This window comes from Drosophila nasuta, chromosome 2R (assembly GCF_023558535.2).
Source record: "Drosophila nasuta strain 15112-1781.00 chromosome 2R, ASM2355853v1, whole genome shotgun sequence".
Lineage (NCBI taxonomy): Eukaryota > Metazoa > Arthropoda > Insecta > Diptera > Drosophilidae > Drosophila > Drosophila nasuta.
This window is the reverse complement of record NC_083456.1, coordinates 15,341,650-15,356,519: the sequence shown is the minus strand read 5'-3', so window position 1 is coordinate 15,356,519 and position 14,870 is coordinate 15,341,650. Positions and strand designations below refer to the sequence as shown.

At 37.1% G+C, this 14,870-nt stretch overlaps 1 protein-coding gene across 10 annotated transcripts in view; it reads right to left on the bottom strand.

Annotated features, from left to right (window-relative positions):
* LOC132784121 (sex determination protein fruitless) overlaps nucleotides 1-14,870 on the bottom strand; it is a 111,372-nt gene that overhangs the window by 29,461 nt on the left and 67,041 nt on the right. The window contains exons 1-2 of one of the 10 annotated variants that reach the window (XM_060789530.1): nucleotides 4,458-5,022; nucleotides 4,038-4,291 (exon numbers count right to left, since the gene is read on the bottom strand). The exons of 8 other annotated variants lie outside the window; for them this stretch is intronic. The gene's annotated coding sequence lies outside the window, so the exon portion shown is untranslated. Of the gene's footprint in view, nucleotides 1-4,037; nucleotides 4,292-4,457; nucleotides 5,023-14,870 lie in introns of those variants that run through there. One more of the 10 variants, XM_060789531.1, reaches the window with a different exon arrangement.

Below are 14,870 nucleotides of genomic sequence, written 5' to 3'. Positions count from 1 at the left end.
AAGGCAAAAAAAAACAAAAAAACCAAATACACTCATACTCATGAAGCTGACAAATCGCGCACATTTTTCGCGCGCGCATTGCGTGGGCAGCAGCTGAGTGCGCTCCTTGTTGTTGTCGCTTAACTTGCCGTTGTTGTTGTTATTGTTGTTGTTGACGTGGATCGCCAACATGTGGCCCTAATTCATGCAAGCGAATGAGCAAAATCAACGATCGTAATTAAGTGCGGCAGGAAACGCCTAAGGTAACTCAGCCAAATCAAACGAGCTAAAAGATTCACTTAGACTGAGATCATGATCACGATCAGATCAGCGACATCAAAATTGATGTAGGGCTGTAGCTAATTGAAGATTTGCCAATGGATTATGTAATTGAAAATGTTGTTGTGTGTACCCCCCCCACACAAACAGATCAAATTTATTTAAATTGCAGACTAGCAAGAAAATATTACTTATACGCAGTGAACAATGCGAAAGGTTTTTCCGATTGAGTATTTTATCTGTATTAAACTTGAAGCAAAATTATCAAAGAATTTTTATTAGCATTATCAAACTATTTAAATATTACGCATACGCAATAGGAAAAAAAGTAAAAGTAAAAGGGTTTTTCCTATTGTGCATTTAATCAATATTAATCTAGAAGTTTATATAAATAGCCCTAAAATAATCGGCAAATTTATCAACAAATTGATTAAATTATTTAAATATGCGCAGTATTGACGTAGTTAATAAGAAAGGCTTTTCCGAGTCAAACATAAAACTTATATGAACACTTGAAACGCATTTATTACTCATACGCAGCTTGGTACAAAACAAGTTTTGCGCGTGCGCATTTAGTTGTGAAAAACTATTCAAGTTTAAAGTTATTAATGCGAAAGTAGAACATATAGTTTTATTGACCTTAAGCGGTTGAGTCATATATTTAATTGAACAACAACTCGAATGCAATTTTATATTCAATAATATTACGTTCTGGAATGCTGCTTAATCAATTAATTATGAAATCGCATCTTGCGGTTGATGCTACAGATTAATCGTATCTTCGAGATACTTCCGTTGAGATTGATATGAAGTTGGCAGCACGCACGTCATAAATTGACGCAAAATATTCGAAAAAACTGATAAGAGTGGCTAATCAATTGTGGTTAATAAATGTTAAGTGCATTAGATGCAGATGGTAGATTACAATTGTTGCTAAATATTATTATTATTCTTAATATTTTCAGTTGTTACTTAAGCTTAAATTGTTTGCACATGGCACGTTGTTGTATGTAGTATTATTATTAGTTGAATTTTTTGTTCTTTGTGGTTGTTTTTGTTTTAAGAAATTTATAAATACGCGTTGTGAACAAGTCGAGCGTCTAAATATACATACGTATACAATATGAATTTATGTTTTTGTTTGCAAATACTTTTGGCCGGTGTTGTGGCATGTCTCGAACGTTGGCAAACGGTCCAAGACAGCAGCAGCAGCAGCAGCAGCAGGAAGAGGAGCAGCAATAGCCCAGCCAAAGGCTACATACGTAGATGTATGTATGAAAATATTAAGCATTTTGTTGCTACAAAATTTATTTATAAGCAGCGCGCGCAAAAACATCGTACACAACTACACACAGAGAGAATAAACAAATACAACAAGAAGCGATTTACGCCTCTGCTAAGGGAACAGGCAGCAACAACAACAACAACAACACGACAACGAAATGAGGCGTAATGGGCACACACACAAACATACATACATAGATGATCATCATCTATACGTAAGCAGCACAAGGTGTGCGGTGGGTGGATGTTGGCTGCCTGGGTTCGAACAGATTCGGATTCGGATTCAAATTCCGATTCTGATTTCGATTCCCTCGCCGCTATCTGCTGGGCTGATATTTTGGCAGTGATCTGACCGCATGATCCGCATACTCAGTAGGGTGAAACATTGAAGAGGGGTGGAAACGAAGGGAATCGTACAAGGGTAGAGAATTGGCATTTCAACCTTTTCGTTGTTGCTGCTCCAATTAAAGAACGAGCGTAGCAAGAAGGCAACAAGAAAGAATGTTTGCACAGTTGGCGCGTAGCGAAATAAAGTTTCGCAATGTTTTGGCGTTGCTATCAAAATACGACAAAACCGAAATCCACAAATAATAATAATAATAATAATAAATATTGCATAAAATACTACTCAAAATAAATATGCGAAAAAAGACAACAATGCGTTCGCTCTGTGTGTGTGCTATCAAGCGTTCTTTCTTTTATTATTTTAAAAAACGGGTAACAATTTTGTTTTATATATTTATCATAGCCTTGTGCGAGAGAAAGAGAGAGAGGGGGTTGGTGGAGGGACAGCGCGAATGCGGGGCGTGGCTGTTCGTTGCTTTAATCTAAATTGGCGCATAGTAATGCTTTTTTTCACATCATGTTTCTGTCTATGTGTGATCGCTCATGTGTCTTACATACAATCATATAATGTACTATATAATATACGTGTGAGTGAATCTCTCTCTCCTTCTCTCTCTGGCTGTGTCTATTGCTGTCTCTATCTCGCTTGGGATACGATACGCGCACACCCTTAATTGTGTAAAATAAATTGGCGCTGCCAACGTCGCAGTCGACGCTGCCGTTTGACGTCAGCTCAAAGCTTTTTGGGCAGCACTTTTATTGCCGTTATTGTTGCTGTTGTTGTTGCTATAGTTGTTGCTGCTGCTCTGTATAATCGCACACAGATTGTAAAAATTTAAATTTATAGATAATTTTCGCATGTTTTAGGTATTTGCTGGCGCATTTATATTGGTTGTGAGTGTGTGTGCCATCAAAATACTGCCGTATATAAGTATGTATTTATAGATAAGTTTTACGCATGACTTGATGATATCCTAAATAGGGTTGCCACATCGAAAATAGAAGAAGAGCTAGAACCTTTTACATAACAGATTGTTGATCACTGAAACTCTTCAGCACTGTACACAATGAGGAAAAGTAAAACCTTATATCAATCATTATTTTTTTAAATTCCCAACACTTGATTATATCCTAAATAGGGTTGCCACATCGAAGATAGAAGAAGAGCTAGCAATAGAACCTTTTACATAACAGATTGTTGATTACTGAAACTCTTCAGCACTGTACACAATGAGGAAAAGTAAAACCTTATATCAATCATTATTTTTTTAAATTCCCAACACTTGATTATATCCTAAATAGGGTTGCCACATCGAAGATAGAAGAAGAGCTAGCCATAGAACCTTTTACATAACAGATTGTTGATTACTGAAACAACACTTTAAGGAAAAAAAGAATACCTTACATCAATCATTATTTTTTTAAATTCCCAACACTTGATGATATCCTAAATAGGGTTAACACATAGAAGAAGACCGGAACTTTTACGTAACGGATCGCTGATTACTAAATCTATACCACACCTTATGCAATACATAAAAGTAAAAATTAATAGATCCGTTTTCAGCCAAACATATCACGTTTAACTGGGAATATCCCAAAACAATAATAAATAGAATTATGCTAGTCATGTGGCAAGCCCTACTATCTAAAGTAATGAAAATCGTGATTGTCAGAGTTAAACGTACACATATTATTATAGTTGTAATATACAACAAAACTTCAGGAAGTAATGAAAAACAACAAATTGTTAGGTTTTGTTTTTTATCTTTACTATTTTACTTTTAATCTGCAGACTTTATATAATGATTTAAAAAGCGTTTTCTAAATCCTAAACACTACATCAATTAACACAAATTCCCGTGCGGATTACGCGGTGCGAAGTTCTATGAAAATATTGTAGCAGTTCCTAGAGAAAATGTTATCAGCATTCTCTTACTGGTTCGCATTATCAACACACTGAATATAAAGTATTCATATACACTATACACACAGACCTTGCGAGCACTTTTGCTTTCATTTGACAGTCTGAGTTGTCTGGGCCAGGCCCATTCATCATTCAAAAACACTCGGACGTCTTGGATGTCTCGTTTGCGCTGTTTGATTTAGGAGCTTGGCCAACGTGCCGTATGCTTAATGTGCGTACTAACCTTTCACAGAGCGAGTGCACCAGCCAAAAATTTGTGTAATCCAATTTGATGCGTTTCTTATTGTACAGTAGGTGTAAGAAAATCAAAAAAGTTCTTCCGATTTTTTATTTTATTTTGTGTGATATCCAAGAAGTATTTTTTATTTATTTATTTGTCACGTTTTTTTTTTGTTTTGTTATTGGATATTGGGATTCAAATTCAATTCATGCATAAAACTTTAAGATTGTGTCAAGGCACCGCATTTTCTTTCATTTCTATAGATTAAAGAATTTAATTTGATGTTGTTAATTTTTAAGGCACTGCAATTGAATCACTTTGCTTTGTAATAAATATACTTTAATTTTGCACTTTCTAAATTCTAGAACAAAATGATGTTCTTTATTTATTTGATTTATGGTATATTTTGTATTTTTTTGTTACTATATTTTATTGGGATTCTTCAGATATATACACATGTATATGTATGCGTGTCGATGCGTGTATATGTGTGTGTATTGTTTGGGGTTGTATGTGTGCTAGTGTAAGTGTGCGTGCTTAGAATCCGCGCAAGCAGCGTCCGTGTCCGACGCGTATCTGCCACGCAACATCACAACAAAATTGTAACTAATGTTCGCTTCGCGAGAAAATAGGTTAAGAGTGTCGCGCAGTGGCAGAGGCAACGGCAGCTGCGTTGGCGTTCAAGTCGCAGTCGCAGTTAACGTCTACGGCGACGACGACGTCGAAGTCTCAAAAACTAAACGCGCACGCGAGCGCAGCACACGACGACAACGAACAACGACAGCGGCAGCGACGCGACTATGCTGATCTCCGGCGGCATCGGCAATTTGCGAAAAAATAAACGAAATCATACAAGCAGCTAGAAAAAGGCGCAACCCGCAGCAAGCAGCGCAGTAAACAACAGGCAAAGAGCCAAAACAGCGACAGCGGCAGCAGCAGAACCCAACAGCAGCAACGCTGGCGTTGACGACGCGACCTACCAACCGACTGAAGCGGCAGCACAAACCAAATTGCCAAAAACCTTGATACCGATCGCGCTGCGCACCAACACAAGCAAAGCTATTGCGTGCTTTTGCACAGTCAACGGCTAAATGCTACCCCTTTAAAAAGAGTCCCTCTCTTTGAATTTCAAAAGAGATAGAGAGAGACAATAAATGTATCGCATAAAGTTGGCGAAACAAATTCAACTTAATTCTATGTACTCAAAGTTAAGTTATGTTTAATTAGGGGCTTAATTCACTTGAATTTTATAGTTCGTGTAATATTATGATTACTGTTCACCTAATATACCCCGCCTTGTGAGCAATGCGTACAGAGTATCAAAATGGCAAACGGCAAAAGCAACAACAAACAACATTTGCGCACAATAAGAGAGGCGTACGAACCAAAAAAAAAAACAAAAAGCAAGCAAAAAAAGAGCAACGCAATGCCAAAGAGAAAGAGAGCAACGCGCGTCGCGCCGTTTGCAAAATAAAATAAACCGCACAAAGCAACAACAACAAAAACGAAACAGCATGCTTCACGTCCTCTCGCCCCCGCCATAAGCAACGATCTGATCGACTGACTGACTGACTCTCTTTGTAAAATGCGCTCACCAAATTAGATTTGCCGCTGCTGCGCACTCATTTATGAGACAACAACAGCAACAACAACAACAATAAGAGCAGCAGCGACGACAATGGCATGCACATAGCGTCATCGTCGGGCGCTGACGGCTTTGGAAAAAAAAAACTTAAACTGGGCGCAGCGTAGCTAACAACAACAAAACCTGCAATTTTTTGGCCAATTTTCGTTGTATGTGTGTGCCGCTCTCTGTGTATGTGTATGTTCGTATTTTGAAGGTCAACTTTACGACCCATAAGCGCAAAAATTTGTTGTTGCCGCCAGTTTTACTTGGCGTTAGTTGCGTCGCTGTCGCAGTCGCAGTCGCAGTCACTGTCGCTGTCGACGCTTTGACGTTGCTCTTGTTGTTGCTTTATTTTTGGCACATTCGGCTTTTTTGGTTCTGCGCCTGTGTGTGTGTGCTCGGCTAACTTTACATGCGCGTGTAGGGTCCGCTGCCTTTTTAACGGCCGCTGCTGGCGTCGCCGCTACTGCGGCGGCTGCCTTGATCATACACATACTCACACTTACACAAGCTGCCCAATTTGTTGTAGCTGTTAGCGAATAAAAGACATACACACATATACATATGAACATACATACATACATACGTATGGAGCTTTGTTCTTGCCTTTTTATAAATTTAGAATTTTTGCAGTATTTTTTTTTGCATTTATATAATCAAAACCGCTGCTGGGCTCGTTCCGTTTGAGTATTTTTAATTGTTGCTTTTTTATTGACACTAGTTGCATACATATAAACATGTGTATATTTGTGCTTTTATAAAATTACACATGCAGCGTCATATAATTCACTTGTTTATTAATATCCTAAGTGTTGTACGTAAAGTTTCGATCACAATCAAGTGTAAAACTAAATCAATATTCATAATTATATGTTTATATTGAGTATTGAGCATTGCTCAATAGATAAGCTTAGGTAACTACTATATAACAAATCAACATAACATATTATATGCGTACTTTGCTTTGTTGCATTATCAATTTAATTGATCATCCGCCCTGGTAGTTTTTTCTACTCATTACGTACTCATCAAATTGCCCGCGACTGTACCAAAATGTGTGTAACTTAACGCAAGGATCATATTCATTCAGTCCCCATCTACAGTGCGACCCAGTTGTGCGATAATCTGTAAATCGCATTGTCTACAATGTGTGAACGAAGCTTTTATGACTATCGGCAAAAAGGGCACACCACACATTATTGCAACTGTGTGGGTGTGAGTGTGTGTAATTCCAGTGGCACACATACATACACACATGTACATGTCAGTGTAAGTATTTGCCGATTATCAATCACACGAGTGAGATTAGACGACGCTATAAATACGCAATATTATCGCGTTGCTTCGCTTCGGCTTTTGCTTTTCACACATATTGTACTACGAACGTTAATTGGGGCTTGCAATTACGTATGTATGTATGTATGTACGTATTACAAGGAGCTTTTTTTTTTTGCCTAGAAGCTTTTTCTAGTATATTATCAATCGATGACAGCACAAACTTCACTTTCATCACATACACACGCACGCACACGCATAAGAAATTGCACATACACTTTTACACTTTGCGTTCAGCAGAAGAAGAACAACAACAAGAACGGCGCGAAGAGCGAGCGGACACAATGCAAAAATTCAGAGCGATTAGAAGAAGAATTACACCGCATGCCGCTTAGAAAAGAACTGAACACGCAATAATGTTGACTGCGGCGTCGCGCTCACATAATCAAGCAGCGGGCAGCGGGCAGTAGAAGCAGCGGCAGCGCCAACAACAATAGCAACAAGAACAACAACAGCGACAACAACAACAACAGCTACAACAAAATTATTAAATAAAAACGCACGCGCACGCACACAGCGAAAAAGTTATGCGAAATATAGCAAAAAAAGCGAATAAAAAAAATGAAAAGAACGGTATTTGCGTCGCAGGCACAATGGAAGAGAGCAGCAAAAAGCGAAAGAGCGAACGTCACTCAATAAATTCGCTCTTTTGGTAAGCGTAACGCGCAGTCGACGTCGCCGATTCCGATGCTATCAGCGAATCATTTGTCGTCCCCATGTGCGTGTATGTGTGTGTGTGTCGTTTGAATGTGTATTTGAATGTGAGCTTGTTGCTACTATTGTTGCGCCTGCGTTTTTGCAAACTTAAAAGAGAAATGTAAATGATGTTGAGAATTAGGACAACAAGCGAAACAACATTCGTAGCTTTTAGGGGTAAAGCTTTTAATCAAAAGATACTCGATTCAAGGAAGTTTTTTAATGAAGTGTTTATCTATTTTAATAGATAACTATAAGTGTATGCAAAAAGTAGTGATCACTATAACTATAAAATCTTCAAAATACTAGATAAATAAATCTACAACATCATCTATGCAAATCAAGCAAAACTTGTGCAGCGTTTGCCAAAAAAGCTTTCTTGCGAAACGTGTTTGAACATGCCCAAGTGTGTTTTGTTACCTGTGGTAGGATTAACTAAAACAAAAATAACAGACGGTTAAAGTTCGAATGCACAAAAATATATTGGGCGCCATCGTGTGGCGACGACTTGGCCGTGACTGTTAATCAAACAGTTAATTTAAGCCAAATTAGCGCCCATTAATTAGGAGCTGTTGTCGATCCGATGCCAGCTGCCGCTGCCGCTGCTGTTGTGCCCAACTTTTTTGTGAGCGTTCAAATATGAAATCCCAAAACAAAATGGCCATAAAAGGCTGATATTCAGCAAGTAGTGGCTGACAGTTGTAGCGGTTTCGCTCGCTGCCTTGACATACTCGCCCAAAACGTGTGGCGCATGCGCCGTGCCAAAAATCAACCCAACAACAACGCAACAGCTAACAAAAAGGCACAACATGTAAGCGAGGAACAGCAAAAAAAACACGCAAAACTCGCAACAAAACCAAAAACCTTCTGGCGCCCAAAAATGGCAAATCTTGCTGGCATTTTACCTGTTGTAAAAAAAAAAACCATATTGTGAGCGTGAGAAACTGTTATGGACAGCAGTCCGAGTGTGTACTATAGCATAGTATAGTCTAGTATCTTATGCATATACGGCCGTACATAGTACGAGTATCTGGTGATATAAATGGCCCGCAAAGTTCACGTTCACCGTAAATGGCGGCGTGGGCGACCTCATCGTCAGCCCGTGGGCCCCTGTAATGCCTTATCAGCTTATCAATGCCTGCATTGTGGAATGGAAAAGCGCGCAGAAAAAATGCGCACAACATTGCAGATACCGTTGTGCGTCGAAGTTGCACGTACAACTCGCAACGCTCACTTTTCAGATAAGTCACAAGAAAATAAACTTGTTGAATGAGTGAAGATATTTAAAAAATCTTAAAGAAAGTCAGAAAAAGTAACAAACTATTATGAATCCATATTTTAATTGCTATTAAAAATCAAAGCCATAAAATAAAAATGTATAAAATTAAAAGAAAATTTGAAAAATTAATGGTTGGTATTATAAATAAACTATATAATTTAATATGAGGCAAAAAGATTTGTGATTGACAAGTATGAAAGTTACAGTCAAGTGTGGTGGACTGTGAGATACCCTCAACCCAAATTCATTTAAAATATACACTACAAATATACCACAAAACTACTAAAAAATACCGGTTGCTAGATTTGGTATTATTATTATTGATTATATGTTATTGTATAAATATTCGCAACTCTAAAAGTAAAGAAGAATCTAACAATAAAATATTTTAAAAATTGTTTCTTAATTTTAATTATAGCTTAGCTATTATAATTATAACTAAATAATTTGTAAGTAGAATTTCATGTAATGGCTTGTAAAAAGTTTTTCTGCTTTCGACTATTAAAACTATTTAATTTATGCATTTACACGCAATTACATTCTGCACTGCAAAGTGGCGTATTTAAATGCTACAATTTAAAAACGTGAATATTTTATAAAAATCAGCATTTTAATTTAATGAGCCATCGCGGTCATATTTTTTTTTGTACTCGTATATAGTATTTTTTGTTTTCACTCTTTTTGGCTCATTGTTGTTGATAGATATGTGGGGCAGCACAGCAAAAGCAGCAGCAGCAGCAGCAACTATGAAACTGAATGAATTGGTTGTCGTTTTGCTGCCAACAACTCATTTACTGCGCATATTTGCACTAACAATTTGGCCAAATGAACTAACGTGTGCCTAACTAATCAGCCAGCCAAATATAATCCCACAGCACAAAAAAAAGCAGAAAAAAAAAAATATTGCCCACAAATCCGCAACTTGGTCAGGCTAAAATACAAATGAATGTGCAAAAGTTTATGGTATACAACGCGCTAATAAGCTAAACAAAATGTGCGTTGAGTGCAATTTGTAATTAACTCACAGCACAATTATTTATTGTCAACACACACATATGTACATACAATGTAGTGTTTTAATTTGGCCATGTAACCCACACACATGAAATGATAAATATTTCAACTTTTGGCCCTGCACAGATTTTTGGGGCCATCAAAGTTCTTGCATAATTTATTAAGCATTAGGCAATTGTAAATCATATTATATCACGTGTAGACAAAGTTCTTCATCTTGAGCAATGTTTTTCTGGTGTTTATTATCAAGATAAGGCGATTATGTATTTGTTAGTATGGCAATTTTCTTCACAACAAAGTTGTTACATAAAGTAAGCAAATCATTTAGTCTCAAAAATTGAGTCTGAGCGCATTGTCAAAATATGCAATATTATGTTATTTATGGGTTTTCTCTCAATTTGGCCAATGAACAGAAATGATAAGGTTTGGGGTTCTTTATGGCAATCCGTATGGATTTTACGAAGGCCACTTTCTTAAAAATTTGTCGTTAAAAATTAGACAAATGAAATAATTTATTGTTCTTTGCTTTTACAACAGACGCTTTTTGAGACTGTATGTGTGTGTGGTCCTCTTCTATATCCTTTGGGCATATAAAACATAAATACTGTGTGTGTATCGTAGTATGTTATAATACTTGCATTTGGTCGTAACACAACAAAATGTACGATGGTCCTTTGGGCGTTGTATATTTTACAGCACTCGGCTTTTAATATCAAACAACTATTTTGATATACTACGTCTGAGGGTGTGTGTGTGTGTGTGTGTGTTTGTGTTTTTTGCCAAGTATTATTCTTATTTGAATAAAATAAATAAAGTTTAAAAATTTTTGCAACACACTGTAAAAACAAAAACAAATTCATATGTAGGCGGCACATAAACATTTACATAAATAAGAGAACTTCATATATTCAAATTGGGGGCGACGGCGAATGCATTTGGGACGCCAATTGCTGGCGCTTTGAAAATGTTTTTACAATACCATATTTTGTCGCCTGCACAATAAAAATGCACACACACACACACACACACATGATTTTCATACCCTTTAAACAAAAACAAAAAATAGAATTAGCAATTGCTGTTGAGTTTTTATCTAACTTGGCTTTAAAAGTATTGAATTGATTTTCTAAATTTACAGGGTATTTCGCGAGTCGAGCATGCTCACTTCCAGCCTCCTTTGCCTACTGGTTTTACACTCGTGTTGCATATTTTAAGGCGGACTCGCTCGATGGCCCCTCGGGGTCGAAGTGACTGTGTAAAAAGCAATAAATAAAGTATAAAAATGCATTTTGCTTGTTTAATTTAATTTTTAATGCCCACAAAATATGCATAAAATATTAAGCGTATTGCAATCCCCTTTTTTTTTGGGTTTTGTTGTGTTAAAGTTACGCGATTGCACATTGCCACTGCATTTGCATTTCAGTCATCATCGGCTTGTAACGGTGTGTGTGTGTGTGTGTGTGCTGATGCTGCTGCAGTTCAGTGTGAACATTAAAATCAATTAAATGACAAATTGAATTTCGGCAAAAAATGGCGACCATAAAAATTACATGTCCTTCTGCCGGGAATTGCAATCAACGCGTCATCAGCGCGAATGTCAATTTAATAACTGCACCACACACACACACACACACCACACCAACAACAAAAAGAAAAGGATAAAACTGATAAAAACTGAAACAAAAAAAAAAAAAAGAAAATAGTATGTAGGAAGGCAGCCCTCCTGTGGCGCTCGAGTCCACTGTGCACAGTGTGCCCGGGCTGGCAAATTAACACAACAATGTTGGCTCATTAACAGGCCCAGCACAGCGCTGAACAAGCGACGGCGGCGGCTTCTCTTTTACAACTCCACAAAAGTTGGACAAATAATTAAAAAACAATGCGCGAAACGTTCGCGGTTTGTCGACAGCGCCGCATGACAGCGAAATTATGGCGTAATTAAGAGTTGGTTAAGGGAACCAGAGAGAGAAAGCAAGAGAGAGAGATAGCGAGAGATGGACGCGAAGAAGACTTGCTGTAAATCTCTGTAACCGACAATGAGCAATGGAGCGAGAGTCGGACAAGGATTCGCGCAGTTGGCAAACAATTGCCACACTACTGGACAAGTCAAGTGACAGAGAACAGGACAACGCGAGGATATCTGCCAGCAGGACCTTCGCTTGTAAATATATGGACTTTAATGTCATTTCAATTGAATTGTCATTGCAAAAGATTTCTCAATTGCCCGCCAATAAAAATCATTTATTATTTATGCGCATTTTCGCTGTTTCGTTTTGTAGTCGCGCTTGGGCCATTATGGAAAATTTTTGCAAATATGAAAACATACTTAATTGATTTAAATCGCATTTGAATTTCGCCAATAAATAATGCCAAAAAAAAGTGTGGAGGAGTGTAAAGTGTATAAAAAAGTGAATGCCATAAATAAGTGCGGTAAAGAACACATGTCACAAGCTGTCAATGTAATTTAATTAGCGACTGCATTTCGTACACACAACAAATCTGAGCAATAACGAATCAATAATACACTATTTTTATATTTATTTTGAATAATCTTTTCTTTTTCGTTCAGGTTGAATAAGATTTAAAATTAAAGCTAGTAAATTTGTAAATGTTAAAGTTTTGTAAATAGTTCACATACTTCTTGCGAAAGCTAATGGGAACATCGAATAAAGCATTCCATTGCGGTCAAAGTGAAACGCAGAGCGGAAACGGAAATGCGTGTAAGGGTTGTCGGCGCTCACTTACAAAGCTATTAAAATACATATTTCATTTGGAGCGTTACGCTGTAGCTCAAAACAAAGATATTACCCGTAAACCAAAAAGCTAAAAGCGACGCCGCATTGAACTTCCGTTTTTTAAAGCCAAGGTTGCATTTTGGCCAACAATGCGAGCAACATTGAAATGTGTTTGCTCTTGTTATTGCCTTTTGTTTGCCCACCAACAAAATAAAACAGAGAAAAACGAATAAACGAGGTGAGTATTGTGGCTTGTTGTCTGTTGTCTGTCTAACCAAATGGCTGCGTGTGGCTTGTAAAATGTGAAAGTGAACAACGACGAAAAACAAAAACTACATATGTAGATACTAGATACAAATACAGCTATAGATGCAGATACGTTTGGGCAGATGGGCGCGTCTCTAAGCCACGAAGCGCACTGAACTGTGAAATTAAACTACGAGCTCTGTACGAAAAATGCAAATAATTTTTTTGCGTGATTTTTTGTTCGCTCTTTTTGCGAATCGATTTAAAGATTTGTCTTTTTTTTGGAATTGGACAAAAATGCTAATTGTAAAAGATCAATAAATTGGGAGCGCAAGAAATGTGCTGCACTTTGGTGTGAGTGCCACACGACGTATACGTAATCATTATCAAGTGACGATTTACCTTGACCCCGCCAGAGTGTAGAGCGAAAATTGCCAAGCAAAGAGCGAGTGACTGACTGAATTGAATGAGTGAGTGAGTGAATGAATGATTGAGTGTTTTTTCTCATTTTTTTTTTTATTTTGACTGACTGACTGCAGGCTGCTTATGTAGGGGGTGAAAGGGGCGACCGCAAATGAGCAAAACGTGAGTCAGTTTACTTCGCCATCTCCTATGATGATGATGCCGTTGCTGCTGATGATGCTGATGATGATCAGAGCGTTGAGTGTGCGACCTTCAGTCGTGAGCGCTGTTGTGCTCTTATTGTTGCCGGCTAATCTGTCTGCCTTTGACGAACCGAGAGAAAGAGAGAACGGCAGACAGACAAAGCAGCAACATTGCTCGCCTGCTGTGTGGCAGGATGTAATGACGGAGTATTTTTTTTTGGCTGCGGAGGAGGCGGCATTGTTTGCTCGCTTGCTTGCTCTTTGTTGCACTTTTGACACGTTTCAGCTCAACTCGCTCGGCAACTTGTTGCACTCTCAATTATGCGGCTGTCGGCAGGCAATTAGCCAAGTTACCCAGTTTTGTTGCTCTTGATAACGAAATTTAATGTGACGTAGGGTATTTTAAAGTCTTGCACTTCATAACAAGTATTTCCTTTCTTGGCATTCTTTGTTGTGTTGTTTATTCGCTTGCAGCATCTTTTGCTGCAAGTTTTGTTGCTGTTATCGTTACTGCGCTTTATGAATGATGATGTGCAGGCACGTGCCACAAACAACAACAACTACAGTTGCCACAATAACACAAATACAAAATAATAAGTAATACAGATGTGAACTCGAGAGATTTCATTCGGTTACGCTACAGTTTGCAGTTTAATCATTTCGTTTGGGGGTTTGTTCTATGGCATTTGGCTTAAATAACTGACAATGACCAACAGAAAATAGCTCATTGAAGCGCACGTGTGGCCAATAAACTGATTCAATCGATAGCAAATAAAGTTCAGAACAATATTCAGTAATGTTTGCCAATATTTGCGCAAAATTTGTTAGCTAGAAAAATGTTATAATATGATTGTAATATTTAAAAAATGATTCATTATTTATGCATGATAGAAGCGATCAATACTCTTTAGACTTTCAGAATTAATTGTTAATATATTTAAATCATTTTTTGTAGTATAAGAATTCAATATATTTTAAAGATTTATAGAAAAGTTGGAAACTATTTACAGAACATTTTTTTATAATACTAATTTAAATAACATAAGCATTAAACTTCAAATGAAAAGTTAAAGACAATATAGTGATAATACTTTAGTATAATAATTTGAATAGTAAAATCATTTAATTAATGAAACATGATTTTTAAAGGAAAAGTAAAAGAAAATATATTCAATATTCGAATAGTAAAATCGTTCAATGTATGTTTTGAGGAAAAACTTAATAAAACTTGATTTATGTTTTTTTTTTTGTATATTTATAAATTAAATACTATAATTATTCAATGTATTTTAGATTTCA